General features: G+C 40.0%; 1 protein-coding gene across 16 annotated transcripts in view; it reads left to right on the plus strand.

The window, feature by feature from the left end:
- Nucleotides 1-24,632, plus strand: part of TENM3 (teneurin transmembrane protein 3) — a 1,270,502-nt gene that overhangs the window by 879,649 nt on the left and 366,221 nt on the right. The window lies entirely within an intron of this gene.

The following is a 24,632-nucleotide window of genomic DNA, read 5'->3' on the forward strand; positions in this document are numbered from 1 at the left end:
GGCTGTAATTTACAGAGTAGTCCCTGGCTTTCTCTTGAGCTGCCTAGTTTATATTAATATTTATTTCTCTGGAGAAGAAATCGGAGGATGTTTTTTGTTATGGGGACTTTCTTACCAAGAGGGAAGAACCATGTTTACTTACCCCTCTCTACTGCCCCCTGACCCTTAACTACAAAGACAAACCTCACCTTGCACAACTGAAACATATCTGCATAGAGAATCAAAACGTTACATGAGTTAGTATTGACCACAGACACATCGGTTGACCCCACTTGGCTTATAAGAAACATAAGATCGCACCCCAAAGTGATTGGTAGTAAGCAGTTAACCAGTGAATTGGGGTGGAATGTATCCTCTTAATAACTGAAGTGTGGTTTTATTGCATTTCAGAGCTGTGCCATTTCAAAGACTTCTGTGTAAGCTCTGAATCACGGAGCTCTAGGTGTTTTGTTTGTTTTCATCATTTATATATTTTTATTTTTCATAGACACCGGGTTATCTTATGCCGCCTTTCCACGGCTGCTTGAAAATGTAGTCTAGAGAATCAAATTGATTTTTAATTATGAGCTCTTGATTTTGGGCTTCAGAAAAACTAAATGGAACCAGAATATTCTTAAAACATAAACAATGGATTGCCTAAATTCCCAGCTCTCATTTCAAGTATTTGCTAATGTGGCATTGATCAATCTACAATTCCCAGACTGAGGAGAAGTGATAGGAATATTGGATAAAAAATGCTGTACAGGCCAGAAAGATAAATTGTTTGGGTTGTCTTTTTGCAAGTTTGAGGTCACGATTCATTCATCTTGTTACTTTGCTATATTCCTTTAGTGGCTTCAATTGCAGGATTAGATATTGAATGGTGGCAGATCATTCAATATATAGGCTCTCATAGTTTGGCATTAGAAGGCTTTTCATGCTTAAAATGGAACTGTGTGCACACAGAATGCCAAAGATAATCGTGCTGATGATCTAGTCTGTGAGATTAATCCCTCAACAATATTATCAGACAATTCTTAACACATTGATTTGTCCCTGATGTGACACTTCTGAAACAAATGGATATACTAAGCATTTTAGGAATAACATTGAGGCTTCTATACTGCCTGGTTCTCTCAGAAAATTAACCCATTAGCGGGTTTGGCCAGAAACTTCCAACACCTCGTGACAACCAATGTTTGTTACCACAAAACTCAAAGTGTATTTTCAAAGGTTCAAAATGCGTTGGGGGAGTATCAGTTAATCGAGGATTAAAAAACAAAAATTGCTTTGGGTAAAATTTTGCCCTCATGGCTAAATATGCCAAACAAATACTAAATTAATATACTGTCTAATAAATCGAATTGGACCAATTATATTCAAACTTCCTTTTAGCCGAAGATATTAGACTTAAAATATTTAGTTTAGTTGTTACCCTCCTTCTGCATTTGGGGGGTTACTTACATAGTCAGACCATCAAAAGAGAAAAGTAGATGCTAAAGGGTAAAAACGTGTTATGTAACCAAGAACCCCAAGAGGCTTGAAGAAGGAATGCATATACTTTTTAAAAATAAAAAATGTTTTATTTATAAAACATAAAAATTAAACTTTGACAAGAACCAAGAGGCCAATTCAGCTTCTCTTGGCCTGGACAGAATTTTTTTTTTTTTCCCACATTTGTCTGGATTGTCTGAAATACCCCAGATGATCATTTTTCACTTCTTTTTGAAGTTGCTAAAATCCAGAAGTTCTTCAAGTAAAATTGTCTGGGAGTGGTTAGGGAAAGGGAAAGTTTTCTCTAAAATGTTCTTTTCTTAGAACCAGCCCATTCATTCTCCTCAGATATGCTGTTTTGAATCATTATAATAATTCCATTTTGCTCTATAAACAGTAATGTCGTATTTCACTTTTTTCCTCAGCCTGAGCACATTTGGATTTTTCTCATTTTCTCGTAAGTCATCCATACTATTCTTTTCATCACCTGGATTATCTCTGGCCTCCTTCCAATTTATCCACATCTTTGTGGAGCATGAGGGTCTAAGTAACGTTTCCTCGTTATGATGAAGTTTGGTGTTTCTAGAGGTCAGACTCCCCTCTAGTTATGAAAAAACCCTGTGCCTTGGTTTCGTTATCTCTAGCATGGGGCTAATGCAAGGTTAACAAGCAAAAATAGTTACTGTTATACTTATTGTGCATTTTTAATTGACATGATATAAATTATTTCAGATTAATTATGGCTTGCCTACAAAATCTTTTATGTGGATTGTTTTGAATAAGAGATTTTGTATATGCCTATGACTTCTTTTGAACCCAGTGTAGTTTAAGTTGGATTTTATATTCCGGTCAAAATACAAATGGAAACCCATGAGATTGTATAATTCAGGAGTCCTTAAATCACATACATAAACACAACTGTGTGCGATTGTATGCTACGAATTAAGAATGGAAGGGTGGACTGTGTAAAGCAAGGGAAAACCTAGAAGGATCTAGACCAGAAACAGGACCCGCTGAGACCCTGACTCAATCCAAGAAAGACAATGTGAGCAGAATATGAGGACAGTGAAGAGGTAGTTTTGAGAAAAAAGTATCAAACACGAGATCATGGGGAGTGGTCGGTACCAGGAAATGAACGGAGGGTCTAGGAGTGGAGAACAGAACTGAGCGCCGACTGTGTGCATCACATGAAGCATTGGTACTAACCCTATGATGGACATGTTATCTCCACTTTATAGGTGACTTATCCAAGGTCGAGCAAGGTTGGCATGGCACTTGCTCAGAGAACACTGAAGCAAGTCGTGGACATGTAGTTCCTCACAAAATCATACCCTAAATTGATGTCCTCAAACTTCAGGGAGCATGTGAATCACCTGTAGGGGTGTTAAGACCACACTCATCGCCCACGTCTCTGACTTAAAGGGTCTGGGTTGGGGGAGCCGAGAATCCGCTGCTCTGGGAACCACACTTTGAGAACCACTGCTCCGAATGAGTGCTCTGCTTTCTTTGTGGGTTCATAATTGTGATCAGGATCTATCTGCCAGGCCCAGCTGTGATTTCCTTGAGGTTTATTACCTATGGCAATCCACGTGAGCAGGCTTTTGTTCTCTGTTTTAGGGACATCTGGCGTTCAGTGTTAGAGGAGGACTTTTAGTTCTGGAGACACTGGTGCCCTGGACAGCCTGGGAAAATAGAAATTCAAATAAGGTGCCTCTAGTTAGAGGGACCCTTTGTCTCAGGAGAGAGGCAGTAGCCCCTTTAGTAGAAAGTGAAACACAGGGTCAGACCTGGAGGGCACTTGTCACCAAATCCTTTACATATGACACCAGAGCGCACAGAGTTCCTCTTGACGAAGGATGAGACTGAGTCCAGACCCTAGACAGGCGTTAGGCAATGGATGTGTCAATTGCTCTGAGGAGAAGAGGAACACAGGGCCAGAGACCACACCGCCATGCCTCTCCGGGGTCACTGGGGATACTTGAACACTTGTCACAGCTTTCTTCTGTATGTCCTTCTCTCTGGCTGGCGCTAGTCTATGGACTGTACGTAGCAGAAATTTAGAGGTTGTTGGTTACCCAAGTGCCCAGGAGGTGCTGGCTGACTTAAAAGTCAAAGTGTCTCGTGGTGATCTTTCTAACATACTGACCGTATTGAGTTCCTAGGAATGAACCGCATGCGAAGGGGAGTTGAGTAAAATCTGCCTGCCTGCTCCAAGTGTAGTTATCAAAGCCATGGAAAGGTGGAGGAAAGGTAAAATGTTACATTTTCGGGTTCTATTTAGCTAATAACCGGTTTAACCAGATACATCTGTGGCGAGAACTAGGTGTCTTTCTGGAGGTAAAAAAAAAAAAAAAAAAAAGTCATTATTTTATCACCAGAAAGCATTCCCTAAGGGTCTCTTTGAAGGTGACAATACTTTGAGTCCACTATGGAATAAGTCCAAAGACTTGGTCTATCATTGGAGTGTTAAAATGGATAGTTGCCCGCAATTCACTTCACTTCAATTCAATTCATTTCAATTCACTCAGCATAATCCAGCAAGGATTTATTGATTACCTACATGTGTTTACACTATGCCCAGTCTGGGACCTGCTCTTCTCATGGATAAATACAGGACGTGTCAGGCTAGTGAGCTACCTACCCCGTGCGTTTCAGGAGGACCGTTACAGTTCTCAGATGCATCAACTAGTAAGGTTGTAAATCATTGCATTTAATTTAGGTGCTAAGTGGCACCTAAAGAATGAGTAGACCTCAAATGATAAATTCACACCTTGGTTAAAATAAGAATTATATGGGCAAATACTGTTGGTAAAATATTTGGGGGGAGGAAAAAGGCAGACGCTGTTTTAGAGTATTTAGATTGGTAATTTTTTTTTTTTTTTTTTTTTTTTGGTCTTCAAAATAGCCAAGACTTTGTTTCTTTGTAGAACCTCTTACCTGCATTCTAAACACATGAGGTGTTTCCTCAGAGTGGAAGCAGCTGGACAGAAACTGGCCACACTGGTTCCCTTTGAATCAGCATCCTACGGCGACAACAGTCAACGGCAGGCTCTATAATGAGTACAGTTTGTTTTCAAGGAGATACTTTCACGTGTGAAAATTAGCTGCAAGTTTTCTTGGCATTAGCGCTTGGTGGTATTTCAACTACCTGGTCGGAAGAATGTTTTGCAAATCTGCCTGCTCCCGTAGACTAAGGCGGAACCGGTTTCCCCTGCGATCTCCGTGTTATGCCATGGCCCATTTGAGCTGCACAACGCATTACTTGTTCAGTTTTTGTTATATTATAACCTTCATAGAAGATGGGAAGTGTACCCCCAAACTGCTCTGCAATAAGATCGTTGCTTGCCTGCCAGTTTGCAGTTTTATGTACAACGTGTTGTTGTTGCGAAGGGGTAGTTTATGGCGGTGAGTCTCTGACAGTCCGTCTCTTCACCTGACTACGGTCAAAAGGTCTCCAGATAGGCTGTGTTTGCAACCGCTGTAAATAGGTCTACGTCTGTAGCATCTTGGTAGTGAAATCTACGATTGACCAGTATTCCTTCTTTGCTGGTTTAAAACCAAAGTTTGGCTTCAACGGCCGTTACCTATTTTCCTTCTGTGTCTTGGGGGAAAGAGGAGACAGCAGTTAAGATATTGAAAATATTTTCTTTTATTTTCTGTCTCGAAATATTTTTTTTGTGACACAGTAGAGACCTTATGTAATGTTTAATGTTTCAATTTAGTGGATGCATTTTCAGCTTTAGTATTTGTCATCTTGTTCCAATTTAATGAAAGCTTATTTGGCTATGGTTTTCATTGGAAAGCAGAACACACGTACAACGTTCAGCAATAATATATATTTTTCCTTTTCTTTGGATTTGAACAGCCTTCTAAAATTTTCTCTACTGAAATTCTGGCAGAGTTATTTCTGCAACATTTGGCTGAGGGGTTGGAATGTTTTAAACATTTGAAGTGACTGAGATCAATTACTGTAACCTAAAATGGATAACCTTTAAGACACAAAGCTCATGTTTTTCTTAATCATCTCATTACATGACATTTTTCTGTTTGTATATCGATACGATTCTGTGTGTTGGCTAAATAAGGCACATTTCACTTATTTCCAAGTAGTGTTGATATTGTAAAGCTAGCATATTACATGTAACTTTAAAGTTATTTTTAAGATCTAACATCTTTGTGGATGAGAAAAACATAATTCAGAAGATGGATACACTCGTAACAATTTAGCAGCCTAACAAAGTATAATAAATAGCAAAATGGGGTATTCGAGATGAATGTCAAAAAAATTCACAGTACAAACGTATTTTTTAGGCTCTGTTTTTCTAATTAAGGGAGCGCCAGTTTTCCGATTCATTCTTAGTCGCGTTACTTTGTTACTGAAAGTTTTTCTTTGTCCACGATAAAATCATGGCTTCCTCTGAGAGATGTTTACGGAGAAAGGGTTATGTAGTAATAGCCTGTTATTTTTATTTATCAGGTTAATTTAGGACTCACATTGCACTTTCAGGGTGGAAAGAAAGCAACGCGTCACCAGCTTTAAGATTTGACTTTTGATAAATATAAATGCAGAGCAACTCTCTGCTGATAGTACATAGTGGATGTGACCCATGACGGGCAGATGGCTGCAGCGATGGAGAGAAATATTACAGCCAGAACATTCCTGCTTCTGCTCCAGTGGACTCAGAATACATTAGCAAGGCACTCTCTCAGCTTGGAGTTTTTTCCTGATGATAGATTAGTGATAAACTCATATGCAAGTTATTCCAGAGTTCCTTTGAGACCTTAGCTTTTCATGAATGAAAAGGTCATTTGTAAGTATTCTACATTCTTCCAGTATTTTTCCCATGGAGCCAGATTGCTTTGTATAATTTTCCATCGCTGTATTTTCTTTAAAATAATAGCTTGCAGTTGTCCAGTTTTAATGGCCTAATTATTTGTTTGGTGGTTTGGAGAAACCTACTGTTTCTTCATGAAATAAATTCTATTTAGCAAAGAGGGAACTTACAGTTGAAATCATTCTATAAACTACAGGCTCAGACTTTCATGAGGCCAGAAGTCTCCTTGCACATTTTGTCCTAAATGACTTTTGATATAAGGCCAAACTTTGTACCAGATGTGTGGTATTTTATAATAATTACATGGTGCAGGCTTTCAATCATTTTCCACTGAGACCATTCAACATCTGCTTTATCAAAATGGTTTTTGGTTGTTTTTTTGTTTTTTTGTTTTTTTCCCAAGGCTGCCGAGGAGTACGAATATTAAGTGAGACACTGAGTCACAGATTTTCTTATTTTATAATGTGAATTTCTCTTGCATTTATGTGTTATAAATTACCACAGACCTAAAGATGTCCTTTGTTGACCGAGCATTGCAGAGTTGGTTTCTCTGATATTTTGGGGTTCAAGTCTTAAAGGCGTTCATTTAACATTCGCGTTCGTCGTTTTCTTTAATCTGTTATCAATGGTAGTTCCAAATGCAGATGAAAAGTGAATAAGGAATGGAAAAGGAAGCGGATGGAAGGGGGATAGTGTGGCCCATTATTATCATTTCCACCTTGAGACCACTTTATCTATTTACCAACCCATTTCACTATAACTCTTCTTATCCGTGCAAACAGAGTTTACAGATATTGATTAACGAAGACAGATGGCCAGAGGTCGTAAGTGGAAGGGGTGTCAGAATCCTGCGATAGCGTGGAACACTGGTGCTCAGATACCTGTTCGTGTATCCCACGCTGCATGAAAGGCAGTTCGAGAACTGTCCTTAGTTCAGGTGATGGGGCAAGCCTGTACCTCTGAACTGAATAGCTAGCTGCTTTTACTCACTTTATTGGGATACCAAAATGATCAGGGACTTTCCTTTGCTATTCTTGACTACTTCCTGGAAAGCCATAGGGGAGGGGCGCCTGCATGGCTCAGTCATTTGACTCTTCTGCTCTTGATTTCGGCTCTTGTCATGATCTCATGACATGAGTTCGAGCCCTGCATCGGGCTCTGTGCTGACAGCATGGGGCGAGCCTGCTTGGAATTGTCTCTCCCTCCCTCTCTCTCTGCCCACCCCCCAATAAATAAATAAACATTTAAAAAAACATTTAAAGCTATAGGGGAAAGGACCTTTGTTTTATCTGTTTCTAACTTAATGGGCAAAATGCCATCTTTGCAAAAATGTGGACTTCCTCGGTGTACAGGTTTTGGGGACACTTGTCCCTCAGGCTTCAAAACTTGATACACTGACTGGCTACTGTTACAGTAAAAACACAGTCAGTGTAACTTTTCAAAGCATTGTGCTTTTTATGCTGACAGTAGTCTGTTTTCTGGGCCAACGTAGACATAACCAGCCAGAAAAATAAACATGTGCACATCCATGGCCCAAAATAAATCAAAGTGGACATAATGAAAATATTCCAGTGAGCCTAAAAGAAAATTTAATATACTTTACCTCCTTTTTGAAAGGGTGAGGGAGTTGGGTTGGTTTTCATCGGAATTTTTATGTGGGTAAAACTTCCTGTTTGCTACGCTTGCCTAGGATTTTCTTATCCTACAATTAGGATGTGAACAAAGAGATAGGGGAAAAATTATGTTAATAAGTGTTGGTGAACCAAACGATTGTTTCATGAGACAACTCAATTTTTTTGTAAGCTACATGATATCTTAATATGATTTAAAAGCTAATTAAGCCCTGGAATATGAAATTTTTTTTAAACATAACTTTCCTGTAGTGAAATAGAGTCTTTGGTCACTTCCCTGACACATTTGATTTGAGAATAAAAGGAAACGTATAACAATGCTGGAAATATATTTATGTCCCCAAACCAGTTTGTCTCTTAGGTATCATTGGTCACAATTCAATTAATTCAAAATGATGTTTAGATTTTTGGATTCTTGCTTTGGTCACGTCTATATTTTGTACCAAAGTTATGATGCAAGGGTCATCCCAAGCATTTCTGAGGCAGGCTGTCCACGATGCCTATCATTCAGACACAGTTTGGCAAAAATGGCAGTTCAGTCAAGTGAAATCTGCTTTTAAGTCCTAAGGTTGATCAGTCAAGAGTAAGATTTCTCCACTAAGACATTTTTACAAAGGCACGATGATATACTTCCATGGTTCAAACAAACAGAGCATAAGGAATTATTTTGAAATATAATGATGGTGCAGCTGTAACAATAAAAAGGTCTGTAATAAATAAAAGATTGTGCATCTGTTTTTGGAGACTTCTGACTGCTATCCCTTGTAACTGACCACAGGCCAGTTACATACATCTGTAAGTACAGATGCAAGAACAGTATATACCCCGCATTATGTTTTGTGTTGAAGATCTTTAGGCAGTTTCGGACATCCTATCTGATGAATGGGAGCGTGAAATGGAGTTGGAACATTTGACTAAGTTGTTGTCTGTTCTTCAGAGAAGATTGGCTTTCATCTGTTTTCTCTCTAAGTGGCATTGCATCCTTTGCACATTTTGCATGGGAAGGTAGGATACCCTTGCAAAACAGGACATAGTTGAAGAACGGGTTCTTTTTGGGGCGCCTGGGTGGCTCAGTCAGTTAAGCGTCTGACTTCGGCTCAGGTCATGATCTCACGGTTCCTGAGTTCGAGCCCCGAGTCGGGCTCTGTGCTGACAGCTCGGAGCCTGGAGCCTGCTTTCAGCCTGCTTTCGATTCCGTGTCTCCCTCTCTCTCTGCCGCTCCCCAGCTCGTGCTTTGACTCCCTCTCTCTCAAAAAATAAACAAACGTTAAAAAATTAAAGAAAAAGAGATCAGGTCCTTTTTGTACCAAGTTTATTTTATTAATTAGTAATAAAAACTTGGGCTTGTGCTTCAGAATGTACTAACTCATTTTTCGAACACCATCAACACAGTCTGATGATAAAAAAAAAAAAAAAAGTTTTCTGAAATTCTGCCTCCCCTCTTTTTCAGTCAAATAGGAATGACCACAACCCTTTACATTGTTCAGGGCAGTAAGACGTCATGAGGACTATTGGAGACCAAGTTCCTAACAGTTCTTTGAGCGTGTAGCCTAAACGTGAAAAATCTATGAAGGCTTAACGGAGAGTATTCAATCTAAATCTTCCCCAAGGTCAGAAATATTATTTTGGAATATAGAAACTACACCTGCAAAGTGAAGTAATTCATCACCTTTAAAAAAAAAAAAAAGAACAAATTTGAGTTTTTAACAGCATAGCAGCAAAACTAACACAGTCATCTCAGCCGTCAATAAATCCTGCCAGAATTTTGAAGACAATATCACGACGCAACTCTTTTTATGGCTCAAGTACAAACGAAGCTGACAGCATATGCCTACTCAGGGTGCTGAGAACTAGGCGCTGAACGACAGTATTTCCAGTCTCTTGTGTTGACACGTTGTATGTGCAGGCAGTGCAGCCGGGCTGATGAAAACTTTCGGGGCTTTGCTAATGTCAGGCGCGTGCCTCCTGAATCTGGATTCTGAGTTCAAGAGGCCCCAGACCGCAATGAGTATTCATTAATGCATTCCATTCCATTGCATTCGAACAGGATGACCCTTAGGAAGGGTAAGCTCTCTGCTGATTAGAATATGCGTCTCCCCATCAAAGGAGCCTGAGAATCGCACCCACGGTGCTGGCTGCTGAGGCCAAGGCCAAGGCGGAGGCTCATGCGCATCGGACTCTCCCGGAAGGCTCTTCATCATCACCGGTGGTCACCGTGGTGTCAGGTCGTCTGCTGCCTCACACCTCCCCGTGGAAGGCAGGTCCCTTAAATAACAACAGGAAGGCAGCCGCAAAAGTTGCTGCGGGTGAAGTTCACTTTCACGCAGAACCCCTCTCCCTGCCTTCTGGGTGAGGAGTCAAACCCAGCACCCAGCTCTGAAAACAGTAGTAGGCACAGTTACTGGCAGCTCCCAAGCAGAGGGTCCTCCGCGCACCCCCCTGCCCCACCATTCCCTGTAACGTTTACCCGGCCTCCCAGAGGGTGAGATCTGCTCCCAGCCTCCTTTCTGGAGGCTCAGCTTCCTGATCCGCGCCCCACACTCTCCCGAAGGTCTCCTGTTGTGCTCCTAGTTGTTTTTTTTGACTTTGGAGAGAGAGGGGGTGGTGGCCTCCAGGACCGACTTTCTCCTTGTCTCCTCCCCTCTCCCTCTGGATCCTGAGGACAGCGCGCTGGGCACCTCGCTTTCAGCAGGGATAGAGGGGCGCGCGCTGAGTGCATCACTATGCGGGGCAGCAGGTGCCAGAGGAGGAAACATCATCTCCATCCTTAAGGAACTCGACGTACGCTGGTGGCTGAATACCCTGGGCACGACTGTCTCTCCTCGGTTTCTCCAGCTGTCAGAAGTTTCAGATAATTAATAAAGCCCGTTCTTAATTTTGAAATAAGATGCTGGGAGCCAGGGTGACTCCGTGGGTTAAGCCTCCAGCAGGTCATGATGTCAAGATTTGTGAGCTCGAGCCCAGCGTGGGGCTCCGTACTGATGGTGCAGAGTCTGCTTGCGATTCTGTCTCTTTCCCTCCCTCTCTCTCTCTGCCCCTCCCCCCCAAAATAAATAAATAAACTTTAAAAAATAAAATAAAATAAAATTACGTGTTTTAAAGGTTACATGTAGCTGTTGTCTGAACATCAGATTCGCTCTAACTTCCTCAAGAGCTATGGAGATAGAAATGTCAAAGACAGTGTTTTAATGTTAAAAGATAAAATTGCAGAAGCACATTTGAATCTGAGTCTCTGTTTCCACTAACAAAAATAGACTGAAATTGGCATTTGATTAATTACATTTCAGATGTTTAATTCTTGCCCGGTTCGTAACGAGCAGATTTGCTATCTTCAGATTTTTAGGACAAAGGAAAGCAGTGGAAGAAACTTAGAGCAGGAAACAAAAGAGTGACAACCTTTATATCTGGAATGCTGTTTGCTTTCATTCCATTTGTACTGATGAGAATTATAAGGAGGCGATGTGAGGACTTTTCTATCCACAGTGTGGCCGTAAAATGAGAGGATTGAGTTTTGATGGGTGGCCTCTGGAAATCAGCTTCATTGCTTTATACTCAGTCCATGAATACCTCAGTCCAGTTCTGGTGGATAGAAATATAACATAAAAGCCAGTTTCACATAAAATACATTCAATAATAGGAAAAGGAATAAATAAACTTTGGGTTATCAATTTAGAAAGCTAAGTTTTTTTTTTTACTTGTAGGTTGGCTCTTACCCTTTCAGGTTGAATTTTAATACAACCAAGATGTATCCACATATAGATGAATTGAGATTCTCAGGGTCACCTGCTTCATTTTCTAGCAACTAAATTTATCAAAATATGTCAAAATAACATATTATAGGGAAGTGTGACCCTTGACACCTCAATGAAGAAAAAGCTAGTCGTAAGTAGTTCAAATCTTTTAAATAATGTCATTCCGACAAGAAAGAAAATGTCACATTGCTTGTTACTTTTTATAACATTGTAACCTGAATGACTTTGGTGTTGGGACCTGGGATCTCAAACATTGGTTGGGTGAATGAATGAATGAATTTTGTTGCATACTGACATTCAGCAAGAAGAAAGACTTGGGACTGACCATTTTAAGCTATAAAGAATGAGTCTGAATTTTAAAAGTTTCAATAATGAAATTGACATTTGTTCAAAATATGTTGCATCATTTCAAAAAGACATCCTAATAGATTATTAGCAAATGATCTGATTTTCCATAATACCTCTGCTGCTTTATGCTACATTAAGAAACTTATTCTTCATTTCCAGATCTTCCTTCTATTTTGTCAAACAGGATCATCAAGTATTAGAATGGTAATACCAAATGCGTTTTTAAAAAATGCCTCTCAGAATTAACACACAAGTAATTGCTACAAATAACCTTGAGATTTCCTCGTGTTTACAGCAAACTCCTGCCCGTTTTTTATAAACCTGACCTACTGAGTTCAAATGTACCTGTGATTTCTTTCTTCAGAGATGAACTCACCTTTAATCCTGACTTGCTGTCATAGTAAGGGCCGTCTACAAAAAGTATAATCATAGACTCACCATGGGAAAAAGGCAAACAGGACTGTACCCTAAGACCCCAGTGTGCAGTAGGAGAGAGGATATTGACCAGGGAGTTTCTCTTTGCAGGCCTTGTCAGTTAGTTAATCATTGCAAGAATAGGGATAAAAATTTACTTAGTTGCATTTGAACTTTTTCTTCCCCCCAAAAGGTATCGATTTATCAACCATTCTTCCCAGAGGCCCTTCGTCCAAATTCCTTAGGAGAAACTCCCCTCTGTGACAACAGAACGTAGATAAAATAGAGGCAGAAATACATACCATAGTCCTGCAAGTTCAGGGTAAAGGTTTGAAAGCTCAAACTGTGCTGGACCGGACTGGAAAAATTGTGTTCTTCTAGAGAAAACCTTAGGACCAATGGCAAATATTTATCTTCTGCATACTTCTTAAAGAGGAGAAGGCAAAAGGCTTCTTGACATGAGAACATGGTAGAGGAAGGACGGCAGGGAATGGAAGGTGAGGCTGACAGTCCTGGTTGGCTAGCATTGCATAGCACTTTGGCTCTCTTTTAAAAAAAGACAACAAATTGAACTTGCCTAGTTGAAAAGTTTAAAATAAAGAGCAGTCTTTTATGTTGCATCCTTTTCTTATTGAAATTCAGGGGGTTCTTGGGGCGCCTGGGTGGCTCAGTCGGTTAAGCGGCCGACTTCGGCTCAGGTCACGATCTCGCGGTCCGTGAGTTCGAGCCCCGCGTCGGGCTCTGTGCTGACAGCTCAGAGCCTGGAGCCCGCTTCAGATTCTGTGTCTCCCTCTCTCTCTGCCCCTCCCCTGTTCATGCTCTGTCTCTCTCTGTCTCAAAAATAAATAAACGTTAAAAAAAATAATAAAAAAATTAAAAAAGAAATTCAGAGGGTTCAGTGTGGGCGAAGTAGAATTTATCCGCGTTCACTTAAGAGGCATTCTTCCTGAGGAACCCACATCTCCTGGCCAGTGTTATTCACAATGAAATATTCAAAAATATATGTATCTGTATCACATGAGGTGACCTACATGCCTTTTAGCAGCCTCTTTCCCATTAAGTTAGCAGCATGGGCATAGTTGAAAGAAGTGGAACCTGAGTCTTGGTTGGAATAAGTGAGCAAAGCAGTGACAAAGTAGGTTCTGGATAACTGAAGCCATGCGAGGATTCAGATAAATGGGGCAGGCAGATAACCAAAACTTGTTTCATCTGTGCCGTGACACTCTGACAAATGAGGTAAACAGAGCAAATTGGGAGGAAGCACAAGTGAGGGGACAGGACAGATAGATGTGGCTCCTAGCCACAGCCACTTGTAACACTACTGGAGTTTGGCCAGTGACCTTTTCTGTGCAGGTAAGAGCTATGCCACATTGGCCTGTCAGGACATTTGTGGTCTTGTCTCCCATCCGCCAGGCTGGCTTTTATCTGGTTGGGGCACCTGGCATCTCTGTGGGATCATCTCTAAGGCTATAGACAGCATCCTAGAAAAATGAAATATGCAATATGTCTGTTATAGCACAGTTTCTATGAGAAAATACAGTTCCTGTTCCAGTTTGAGTTACAAGGAGCATATTTTCTTTCATCCCAGCAGCCAAAACAGAGGCCTCCTGGTCTCATTTTAGCTGAAATAGCCCCCAGAGATTTGGCTGCAGTCTTTTTCCCTGTTGGGAGCAAATCCAGCACCAGGGCTAGAAATTCCACGGCACAACTAACTACACCCCTTTCCACCTGCGGTTGGCGTAGGATCTTGTTAGTCACAACTACGTCTTCAGAGTTGGATCATGAGCACTCTGCCTCAGCCACCCACTTACATGGGTAATTTGTCACAAAGATACTGATGACAGGGGGGGCTTGACTGTTTTATAGATCTAAGTCCATCCCGAGGACAATACCGTAATGAGAATACACAAGTTGCAAAACAAAAAAAAAAAATGAGGACATCTTCTTTAGTTATTGATGTGTCCTCCAAAATATCCGACTGCCATATTATGTTTTATAATTTTAAGCCCACAAGGGTCATGTCTTCCTACTTAAAATCCCTACAGTATTGGGGCGCCTGGGTGGCTCAGTCGGTTGAGCATCTGACTCTTGAGTTCGGCTCAGGTCATGATCTCACAGTTTGTGAGTTTGAGCCCCACATTGGGCTCTGTGCGGGTGGTGTGGAGCCTGCTTGGGATTCTCTCTCTCCTTCCCTCTCTGCCCCTCCCCGGGCTTGTGCTTTCTCTCTCCCTCACAAAAATTAGCAAATAAACAAACTTAAAATCCCTACAGTAGCCATGGGTGCTGGGAAGATGTCAATAACGAAGACAATAATGACAATGCAGCCACGTGTATAATAATCAGGCAACACTTGAATTTTCTCGTTCTGAAAATGGGGTGGCTTACTCAGACCTTTAACTAGAGGGGCATGCAGCCTTGACTGCACTTGTATCTGGACCCGTGACAGCCGTGAAGGAGGGCGCCAGCACCTTTAGAGACAGGAGCTGACTTTCCCTCTGTCTTTAGAGAGACGCAGTATTTCTCTTTTCTGGGCCCTACTAATGATTAGCTCTCAGCTGGCGGGATGCCAGACAGATTTTTTTAAAGGGTTGTTTTTTTCCTCATGTAAAATAATTTTGTGACTTTCCAGTTATAACACATTGCTGTAATTAATGGGACTTGCTTCCTTGGAATCACTATAAGCATCACCACCCACATGAAAATTAAAATGCGCTCGGGAGGGACTCACAGCAGAGAAAAAGGACAACATGAGAAGTTGTCTTTAAAAGTGAGGACCACAAATGAAAAGCACATGAATGAAAATGAAAAAGAGAAGTTTTCCCAGGTTATGGAAATATGTAGGTGTAAGCTTCACCCTTTGTTGTTGTTGTTTTAACTTTTTTTAATGTTTATTTTTGAGAGAGAGAGAAAGAGAGCATGAGTGGGGGAAGGACAGAGAGAGAGAGGAAGACACAGAACCCAAGGCAGGCTCCAGGCTCTGAGCTGTCCACACAGAGCCCGACATGGGTCTCGAACTCACAAACCGTGCGATCATGACCTGAGCCGAAGTTGGATGTTTAACCAGCCCCTCACCCTTTGTTTTTGATACACCATATGGCATTACTAGGGGCAGAGATGAAAACATTGTTTTTCATTCACTCTATTTGAAGTAAAGTATATTTGGAATATTTTCTCCTTTCCTCTTTGAAATACATTCTACTCGTACGTACTGTGCTTGGGACAAGCGTTTGTCATCATTTTTTATTCGATTCACATTTCTTCCCTTGTCATTGCCTCAGTGTACTCAAAGGCAGGTATAAAGGAGGGAGTTGAAACTGGGCATTAACCTGCTGTGGGTCACCATCAACTGTGGTGGGTGGATACCCGGACTTATCCAGTGGTCAAGAGCCATCTGTCTCTCAAGCTTCGAGATGCCTTGTCAGTCACTAGGTAGCCATTGTGGTGGTTACACAGAAAGCCATTGCTTGATAGTAACTAACCAGATAACCGTTTTAGGCTCCTTTCTTGCTTTTAAGATACTTCGCGGAAGGGCTTGGACTAAAAGTGTTTACTTCCCCGTACAGTCAAGAATGTAGTTGATTGTGGTGTTTGCACCCTCACCATGCCTCCGGGGATCAAAGGAGACTGCGCCTGGGGGATTCTTATAAGCAGAGTTTTACCGCGAGTGACATACTGGGAACTTCAGTTTGCAGAAGAAACAGCTAGAGTGCAGTTAAAAATGCACAATCCTGGGCTCCCACCCCTCAGTTATTCCCATGTGCTCAATCTGCAGAAGAGCCAGGAATATGCATCTTAAATGGGTGTTTCGAGGGGCACCTGGATGGTTCATTCGGTTAAGCGTCCGACTTCGGCTCAGGTCATGATCTCGTGGTCTGTGGGTTCGAGCCCCGCGTGGGGCTCTGTGCTGACAGATCAGAGCCTAGAGCCTGCTTTGGATTCTGCGTCTCCCTCTCTCTCTCTGCCCTTTGCTTGCCCACTCTCTCTCTCTCTCTCTCAAAAATTACTAAGCATTAAAAAATATTTAAAAAAATAAAATACATGCACGTTTCAGGATGATTCGGTACAAGCGCTCTGGGATCCTTGGCTTAGCTCTGGAGGGGACTCGAAGAGGACACATTGTCCTTAGTATGCATAATATCAATAGGTTGACATTGTCATTTGGAAGACAAGGAAGATTTCCTGTGAAGATGGCAATGTTCATACTTCGACCTCCACCCTCCTACACTCACGTATTCCTTTTTGCCTCCTTGATTCTGAACATCCAAACTGATAAAATATAAAACGGGGGAAAAAAATTTAAGCCGAATCTGTAACCAAAAACAAGATAAATCTCTCTCTAGCTGAGAAAAATAACAGAAATGCACCAGGAAGTGAAGCTGAAGTGAGAGCCTACTGGAATCTGATAGGAAAGCAGTCAGCAGCAGGCGGGAGTCTGTCTCCTACAGAATGACTGGGGCTAAAAGTGCCCCATCAAAGTCCTGGACCTAGGCCAGTCTCTGTGCTTGAAAACAGGGACTGAGCTGGAGCTGAAAAGTAGTGAAAGGAAGCTGGAAGACAAGGTCTATAAATTGCTCCCTAGAAAGCAGAGGATCTGGGGGCAGCTGCATGGAGCAGACACAGCCTGCTAGTCAAGACCTGAGCCAAGATACTCTCTGACTTGGGGACTGTATGTGTAATATCTCCAGGTGCATGACAGACCAGAAGCTCCACGTTACTGATCTGGTTCTGGATTGTGCGTGTAAATGGCTAGGTGGAGGCAACCAAAATACCATGAAACGGAAACAGATGAATGAAAAAGAGAGAGAGACAGAGAACATATAAACTACTCTTCCAAATGAGTATGCAAATCAAAATGCCAAAATATAGAAGCAAAATTAAAGCCCAGAAAACCAGTGAAATTAATGTTTGGGGGCTGAGTTCACTGTGTATGAAATGAAAATAATTTTAAGTAAATATGCTTATTATCTTCAAAGTGATGAGAGGAGAAATAATACCCATGAAGAATAAGAAACTATGAAACCGAAACAGAAATGAAACAAGAGCAGAGCGTATGAAAAAACACTACTAAAAATTCAGAAAGATATGGTCCTTAAAATTAAAAACATTAATAGCTCAGATAGACTGTAGTTTCAACATAGCTGGAAAAAATTAGGGAACTGGAAGGTACTATTCAACAATTCAGTCAGAATTAGAGCATAGAGAAATAGAGATTGAAAAAATATGAGAGAGGAAATAAGACATGTGTTAGGTAAAATGGTAGGCTTCGAATATATAAGTTATAGGAATATCAGACAGAGAATGAATGAAAGGGAAGAGAAGCAGCATTCAAAGAGGTAGTGGCTAAGGGTTTTCCAGACTGGAAAATGACGTTGAATATTCAAGACTGACCATATATACTATGTGCAGAGCAAGAAAAAAAAGACACCTTTGGTAAGAAAATATAGAATGTTAAGGATAGGGAAAAAATATCACTGCAACTTGAGAAAAAAGGTTATCTACAAAGGAATAATTCTCAAACCAAAGTCTTCTCATGAGCATTAATAAAAACCGAAAGATTTTTACAAAATGCCTTTGAGGTACACAGACAAAAAAACAAGTGATTTCTATTCCCAGCTAAACTGCCACTCAAGGTATTTAATTCAAGCTCCTAAGGCAAGGAGATAGCTAATCTCTCACTTAATCAACACTGCACAGGGTATAGTTCCAAAACTTTCCTGTCCTAAAGGAGCTTTCAGCCAAGGTTCGGGACTCAGTCCTGTAAATACTACTTACAATTAATCTCTGAGACATTTTGCTGGCTCAGTTGGAAGAACATGCAACTCTTGATCTTGGGGTCATGAGTTCGAGCCCCATGTTGGGTGTAGGGATTACTTAAATAAATAACTTAAAAAGTAAGTAAGTAAATAGTTAAATAAATCTCTTAAATTAAATAGGTAGTCATGTCAATGAGAATGTAGTTTACTCGATTAGCACAAAAGCGTACTGAGGTTGGTATACAGCATAGTGAGCTAATCATGGAAGCTATAAGTGGATCATTGAAGATTTTGCTCATTATTTTATACACAAAGAACTCAATATGTTCCTTCCAGAGTTTAGTTTCTAGAAAAATTTATCTTTGCAAATAAATTTGATTTCTTCTTTCATTAAGTGGAAATTATGTAACTTACTTTCATTTTGCTGTAATTGCTAAGAAACTCCTAGTCAAATTTTGTGCCTAATTGTGGTGATTGGACTTTTTGGATATGAGACCCGACCAAATCAAGATTTATTTTACTAACAGCGCATGCTCTTCCCTACCTGTATTTCTGTCAAAATCTATCCCTGATTGTATATGTTGTTTACTTTTACAACGTACTTAGAATTTATTTGAGGTAGATACTGAGCTTAATTTCGTTTAGAAGGAGAGTTAAGTGAAATATACCATTTTTATAACTAGTATGGGGTAAATACTATGCTTTATGTAAAATGAGTTTTCAATTATGTAGTTACTTTATAATGTACGTTCAGGAGAAAAGAAAACTGAGCTTTTTTATTTAAAAGCATGAAACTACATTTACAAAACCTACCATAGCAGTTTGGGTTTGAAGTGATTCTTTAAAATAGGAATTCTGGGGGCGCCTGGGTGGCTCAATTGGTTAAGTGTCGGACTCTTGATTTCCACTCAGGTCGTGATTTCACGGTTCTTGAGATCGAACCCCACGTCGGGCTGTGTGCTGACAGCGTGGAATTTGCTTGGGTTTCTCTCTCTCCCTCTCTCTCTGCCACTCCCTTGCTCTCACTCTCTCTCTCTCTCTCTAAATAAATAAACATTAAAAAAAAGTTAAAATAGGATTTCCGATTCTGCACTTGCATAGAAATACAGTTCATTTAGAACATGTATAATACTGAACTAACTTCAAGAACTGTGTGAGACAAAGTCCCATAAAATTTCTCAGAGATCTGTTGTGAAGCTATTAAAAGCTTTGCTGTGTACGTTGTGTGTGAAATGATTGTCCAGAACACGCGCGCTGCGCGCGCACACACACACACACACACACACACACGCGAAGATACATGTAGAAACCAGACTCATAGAGAAAAAAAAAAAAGGATGAAATAAATTTCAGATTTACATGTAGTTTTAAGAAAAAAAATACTTTATTACGGGGACTGCCAGATTAAAACAATTTTCAGCTTTTCATTCATTTGTGCCACGTGCTAGTTTTCAACCTTTGTCATTGTCGAAACGAGTGGGTCAATTTCCTGCCTTGAACACTAATTGGTGACACACTATTATTCAGCATGCCATTTTGAGATATTTTAATGCCCGTTACGTCTATTTTTTTTTTGTTTTGTCCATAAACCTACAGATTTCAGGCCTTTCACAGGAGGGAGAGGAAAGGTAAGCGTTTGCTTGCTTCTTTAACGGTGCTTTCTGGCCACAGCGATTTTCAAGCCTCATGGCACATTTGAATGCCTGGTTGTCTCATCATGCTGGCACTGTTGTCTTTGATTTCCAAAAGAGAATGTAGCATTTCAAATGTCGGAAATGTGCTATAGATTTTTTGGCAGTAGGAAGGAAGTCAGTTTGACTTTCGCATCTTTAAGAAACATAACGTTATGACCAAAATTAGTACTCAGAAATTATTTTGCTCTGTAATTAGAAAGGACTAATATACATCTGTTATGTTATATATGAACGCTTTGACTGGCAGCCAGGTTTGAACGTTTTTTTACTAGAAATCAACTTTCATATATTCATTTATTCATTTGGCGTGAAAAGAAAAACAAAGATGGAAAGAAAAAAAATTGCGCATAAAAATTTTAAACTAACGTAAAAGTAAGTTCATTGGCGTAGAGGTATCAGTGGCCTATTTTCATATGTGACAGTGAATAAACAATCATGTACAAATATTTTAAGTATCGTAAGTTGCCGATATATCAAAAAAACAGAAAAACTTAAAATACATCAAGATAAAATAAATTATTGCTTATTGAAATTTTTAACAATTATTCCAAGGTGGGCACCTCACTGGCCCGGCCAGTGGAGCAAGGTGACTCTTGATCTCAGGGTTGTGGGTTGGAGTCCCAGGTTGGGTGTAGAGTTTCCTTAACAATAAAGGGTAAAAGAAGTTATTGCACAGTAAAAATGGACATATGATGTAGATACGGGTTTTTCAATCATATCTGATATTCTTTTTTTTTCCGTGTTATATAGTGCAGCTATACCGAGCTAGTTGTAGTCATTTAAAAGGAGTTGTTTGGCGTGTATATCATCCTGAGACACCTTATAATAAATCCAATCCCCCTACCTTCCCAACATACCATATGTTGAATTAATTAAAAATAAAACTTTTAACTGTACTTGTAAAAGTACCGAGAAATTGTCTCAACTAAAATGCACCTGGAGCCTGTGTTTCAGAATGTCTATGGTTAGTTGCCGTAATATTTGTGGAAATCGAGTGTTATAGGAAATGGGCAGTCTTAATTCACACCCCCAGAGATGTCGCTTTCCTCTTCTTGGTGTTTCCGTTCGCATATCCACAATGTGTTTTTATTTTCAACAGCTGCATAATATGTTATTCAAGTTAAAGTATGGTCAAGCTTAGTCACATAAAACCTTTTGGGACATCGTGGAATGTGATATTTCTGACCAGCTGCAACAATGGTAACCTCTTAGAAAAAAAGGAGCATAATGAAACAAAAAGGAGGCAGGGAGCATATTAATATCTTTTCTTCTTTGTATTTTTCCTCCCATATTGCTTTCTTTTTTTAAAACCCTCTAATAGAGCTATAACCTTTAAAAGTTCTTTGAATCAAGCAATTTTTCATGATCTGGCTGTCTCATGATTGTTTTTATTTCAGTTTAACATTTCTTCTGATTCACTACAATTTTTCAAGGTATTTATGAGATTTTACCCCTGAGTTCAGTTGGGGTTAATAACTCATGATTTAAATCAGATTACTGAATATATGCATGTGACCAAGTCAGTACTGTTTCGAAGGTCACAACTGATTTCCCAAAGTAACTGTGACAAAATTGTTTCTAGATAGAATTTGCTATAAAATAATGAATTTGTCTGTACAGTTACGCAAAGCATGTTATAATAAGTGCTCTTTCCTACTAATAACATGGAAATGATTGTATTAATCAAGAAACACCTAACCCTGTGATACATTGTTTTTAATCTTACAGTAATACATTGTCTGCAGTATGGTCCACATCAATATTATATTCTGATAAAAATTTTATCACTCAGCATATTTTTTTTTAATTAAAAAAAATTTTTTTTAATTTATTTTTGACAGAGAGAGAGAGAGTGTTTGAGCTGGAGAGGGGCAGAGAGAGGGGGAGACACAGAATCCGAAGCAGGCTCCAGGCTCTGAGCGGTCAGCACAGAGCCCGACGCGGGGCTTGAACTCACGAACCACGAGATCATGACCTGGGCTGAAGTCGGATACTTAACCAGCTGAGCCACCCAGGCGCCCCTATCACTCAGCATACTGTTAACACAAATGACAAAATACTTAATTCTAGGGTAGTGAGGCTCCATATCCAATGTAGCAGGCCGGCAGAATAGGAAACAATAATAGCCAATAAATCTTCAGTTTTGTTTCTCCTTGATCTATAATTTGCAACATTTTAATGTTTATTAGTGTCCTAATAAACATAAAAGCTATTCTTGCCAATACAAAAACTTACCCCACCGTTTTACTCTTGTGGATGGTATATTTTTACATTGCATATTGTTGTTTTTCTTTTGTTTGCATTCATTTTTTGTAGGTTGCTAATATCAGTGTGTAGGACAACGATAGAAAACACATTTATAAAAGATAGTATCCTGTGTTGAAAAATAATCAATGCCAGAAAAGGACTTATTATCTAATAAAGGCCAAAAACCTCTTTGAGGGAAAAACAATTGTCACATTGTCATCAAGGATCAAGAAGCTAAGATAAGGGGCGCCTGGGTGGCTCAGTCGGTTAGGCGTCCGACTTCAGCTCAGGTCACAATCTCACAGTCCGTGAGTTTGAGCCCCGCGTTGGGCTCTGGGCTGATGGCTCAGAGCCTGGAGCCTGCTTCCGATTCTGTGTGTCTCCCTCTCTCTCTGCCCCTCCCCAGCTCGTGCTCTGTCTCTCTCTGTCCCAAAAATAAATAAAACGTTAAAAAAAAAAAAAATTAAAAAAAAAAAAAAAGAAGCTAAGATAAAAAGAGATATCAGGACAAAAAGAGAGAGATTCCCCCCCCAAATGATAGTTAAATTTTCACACAAGTTTAGTAAAGCATTAAAATCTGTGCTCTAGGACAGAGTCAAAGGAAAAGCCAGATAGAGTCAATCATTTTGATGTTTTGTTTATGTTTTTAACATAGCTCTTTAGAAATGTAGATGATTAAGCACCGTTTTCATGTTTTAACTATATATGTGATACCTGGACATCTCTGAACAGATTTACATTTAAAACGTCGAATTCACACCTGAAGATTTGTATGTACGTGGGTTTTCAGTATTCCTAATTTTGAAAAAAAAACACCATAATTTGGCCCTAAATTGTAATAAAGATGAATTACGACATTATTATTTCCAAAACGTTTATTCGTGCAGGTGGTAACATAAAAACAAAACCATGCTCTAAGATCTGCCTTGGGAACAGATGTTTTCAAAAATATTGGTGAACAAAAGTAGACCAAAAAAGTAGGAAAACATTTCAGTCCGAAATAGAGTATGTTGGGATCACTGTAGATGGTGAGGCTGGTCAAGAAAACGGGATACTCTTTTTAGGGCAATTTCAGTTTTGTTTTCAAATAACAAGCGAGGATAACAAGTCAAGGAGATAGAAAACAACCCCACATAGCTGTTTAATCCTAGGGTTTCACAAACACGGAAATAATCGAACCTGAACGATTATTGGGAGTAGTGATGGGATTCGATAACCTAGTTCCAGTGTTGGGGACCCAGGGGGAGACAAAACTGAGGACATAAGAATTGAAAGGTTGGAAATCTGAGGCAAGTCCTAAGAGCGAGATGACCTATGGCCAAGGGTGATGCCCCACCTCTCTCAGCCCTCACATCTGCCCCACATCTGTCCTCAAGGGGTATGCAGGAAAGTTATAAGGAGATTATATACGGAAGATGATTTCTTAAAATGGGTTTAGAAAATTTGTCTTCGGTGCTGAAAATTCTGAGTTACAAAGATCTTCTATGTATGATTTTATATCTTTATTTCTTTATTTTATTTAAGATTTTTATTAGTAATAGTAATCATCACTGCAGATCAGTACTTCCAGAGCCCGTTTGCTGGCTCTATGTGATATGTATGTTGCTCATGATCTCATTTAACTTTTATGTAAACCTTCTGAAGTAAATACTATTATTATCCACATTTTTCAGATAAGAAAACTGAGGTTAAGAAATGTGTCCAGGGGCACCTGGGTGGCTCAGTGGGTTAAGCGTCCGTCTTCGGTTCAGGTCATGATCTCATGGTTCCTGGGTTCGAGTCGGGCTCTGAGCTGTCCCGGAGCCTGCTTCAGATTCTGTTTTCTTCTCTCTCTGCCCCTCCTCCACTCCTACTCCTTCTTTCCCTCTCTCTCAAAAATAAGTGTTATAATAAAAAAAAAAAAAAAAGAAGAAGAAAAGTGTCCAATTGTCAGGGGTAGAAATCCATCTAGTCAGGGGTAGAAATGGGATTGGGCAAGTCTATCTGATTGCTATAATGCTGCCCAATTTGCTATGCTGCCCTCTATTTTAGATAGATTTCTAATTCTCACAAATATGAATTTGGTGTTTTGTTCTCCAGTTCTAAGATGGATCAAATTTTGCCTTAAATTAATCTCTTTGTGGCTATGAAACGATTTGGGCACTGTCACTTACATACTGCATCCTTGAACCCAATCACCCATCCAAGATAATCCATTCGTGTGGATCTTTCTCCCTCTCAAACACATGCTCACAAAGGCACGTGCACACAGACACATGCGTGTGCATTCTCACGATACTGGTGAAGCTTTATCATCGCCACGTATGGCCCCTAATTTGGGAGGCATGACCTCTGGGACTTTTCTGTGAAATGATGAGTTTTGCCTGGAAGTTTCTAGAGCCATTGCACAATTAAAAAGTGGAGCGGAGCTACAATTATTCCAGGGTAAGCCTTACTGAGATAAATCAGTTGAAAGAGATTAAGCGCAGAGCAATTAAAGCAAAAT

The sequence above is a fragment of the Panthera pardus genome, unplaced genomic scaffold (assembly GCF_024362965.1).
Source record: "Panthera pardus isolate Hobbes unplaced genomic scaffold, ASM2436296v1 HiC_scaffold_13, whole genome shotgun sequence".
NCBI lineage: Eukaryota > Metazoa > Chordata > Mammalia > Carnivora > Felidae > Panthera > Panthera pardus.